The following is a 2,645-nucleotide window of genomic DNA, read 5'->3' on the forward strand; positions in this document are numbered from 1 at the left end:
TGCTGTCTCCAATATTATTTTGGGGTTGAGCGCGAAAAAAAAGACAGGGACAAAATGAAGAATTTACACACGCACTGGCGCTACTGACAAGAATTTTATTTTCTTCACCAAGCCGACAAACCTACTTTGCATACGGTGGCCACGTGAACACTTCGCACTACACGAAATCAACAACCACAAGTAGGCAAAAATTTTTCGCGAGTGTAATGGCAAATGTGCCGTGGGCACCTTCTTTGTCAGTGGCGCCAGTGCATGGGTACATTCTTCTTTTTAGATGCGAAGCAGTTTTTGCGCTGGGCTTTGTCCGTAGTTCCGTTGGCGACCGTCCGCTTTATAAAACCTACCATATCCATCTGTAGCATATTGAGCGCGCGCTCGCGCCAAGGAGAAGTCTTCTTCGTCTTGTTCTTCGACCGCCTTGGTGATGATACGTGCAGAGCACTTTAGGGGCCCGGGCTACCGTATGCTGTCCTAGCTTGGCGTAACGTAGACAAAACCACGTGTGCTGGCACGCGCTAGCGCGTTCGGGACTGTGTAAGGGGCTGGGTAAGACGCTGTGGCCTCTCCCCCTTACACTCTCTCAGCAATCACGTGATGGCATCGGTGAACGAGATTCTGCAGACGCGCGATGAACCCGCGTGGCGTGCTCCAACAAGAGTTCGGGACGAGTAACAGCAACAGCAACTACAGTGAATTCATGGTGTGCTCCACATGCAAGGACGCGTTAACATCGGGCAAGGTGCCCGTGATGAACGGAACTTTAGGTCGACTCATGCGCTCCTTCGCATCCCCACATGGTTCCCTTTAGTAGAAGATGGTGAAATTTTTGTCCCTGTCTGTTTTTCGTGCTCAGTGCCTAAAAGTATGACAAACCAACAAGCCAAGGGATTTCAGAAGGGATGTTACGCGTATCCAACAGTTGCCCAGTACGGAGTTTCTGCTTCTAATTCATCAACATGGATTTGTTTACCAATGGCAGTGTTTCACGTGATTCTGGATTTTGACTATTTGCTTCTTTGGATAGGTTTAGTTAAAGGCAATATGCTAAATACGAAATGCCAGAAAGTACACTCGTTTGTCTGTCGCTGCCCACAAGCATCCAAGAAAAATAATCCGACAAATACCGATTACGGCTGGGAAAGTGATGTAGGTTGAATTATATGGCAAGCATGTGGTAATCGCTCCGATGTTTTGATTATAACTAAGGCGCTGAAATGCGACGAGGATTCTCTGTAAACTTGTCAAAGGGGTTACTTACTGCACCCCCGTAGCGCAGTACGCGGTAGTACAAGTCCTATCCAATCGTTCTAAACACAAGTGTCTTTTTCGGCTCTCCCTGTGTAGAGTATATAGAGTACTTTAACATATTCACCATTTGTCCTAAACACAATGATGTCAAGTGTTGGCACGGCTTCCCGTCTCTCATCGTGCAGTACGAAATGCACAAGACCGCCTACCTCGGGGGTCTCAAGCTCACCTCAGACAGCGGGCTGCAGTCACACAGTTTAGTACTTCAAGGGCCGGGCATGTCGATACCAATCTCCAAAATGAGCAGGTAGTGCAAAAATACGAAGACACAAGCCAGGAACATATACACGAGACGAGCGCTATCGGTAGCGTTCGTGTCGTGTATATGTTTCTGGCTTGTGTGTTCGTATATTTACGCTACCTGCTCGATTATGCATTCTTACAAACTCGCCCAGATCTCCGTTCTCCAAAATGACTAAAAGTGTGGTCGCCGATTCTGTAATATAGATTTGGTTTCACAGTTACGTTTCAACACATGGTGACCACATGTATAGGGTAACTCACGAAAACAATGCTTTAGGCCACTCATTCCTGTGTAGCTTACGAGCAAGCAAGAAGCTTGCAGGAGGCATGCTGCCAGTGGGCCGCGTGTTTGAGACCCCTGGTCTACCTTTTAAGACGACAGCATTAAATCTCTGATTCAAGGTCGTTGGGAGGTACCGAAGATATATCGAGTGAGCGCGCGAGCTGCGCGTCCACTGTGTTTGCGTCGTTCGCGTGACGCAAACGCGAACGCCGCAAGGGCGCGGATATCACGGGATCAGGCCCTATAGTCACGTTTAAGAAAGACCGAGAAGACCGAGTGGTCAAGACTATGGCACCTCAGTTCTGCGGAATCCCGTTAAGTTAAGTAATTCTCATGAAAGGTGACCATTATCATCCACCCGATTGCAACAACAGCCTACAACGGTAATCCGTAAGGATTTCTCAAAAGAACTTCTCTTCCTGGTCGACCAAACATTCGTCTTGGTCCTGTACCTAGCCCTACAGAGCGGACCAATGGGTGTGCACCCATCCTTCTTCAGCTAACCAGAATATCCTGGACCACAACGTATTTTAATCACTCAACTAAGAAGCTTTCTTTCCGAGTAGTCCGTAGGGAATCTAGTTCTTGTTGAGAGCTTTTGCTACTAACCGGTGCATGGCGATCTTTTAATTTGGAAAACTTCAAAAGTGTGACTGAACGCAAATTCAATGGTCGTGTTATCTCTCGCCGAGGTTGGTGCGAAACGCACCTTGAAGAGCGTTCTATCGCGATAGGGAAGGGCGCATAAACAACTGTCTCAACAAACTCTTCCTGACGGAGTTTTGTGTTTTCTTTCCCTTCTCTGCATAGC

This window comes from Rhipicephalus sanguineus, chromosome 4 (genome assembly GCF_013339695.2).
Source record: "Rhipicephalus sanguineus isolate Rsan-2018 chromosome 4, BIME_Rsan_1.4, whole genome shotgun sequence".
Classification (NCBI taxonomy): Eukaryota; Metazoa; Arthropoda; class Arachnida; order Ixodida; family Ixodidae; genus Rhipicephalus; species Rhipicephalus sanguineus.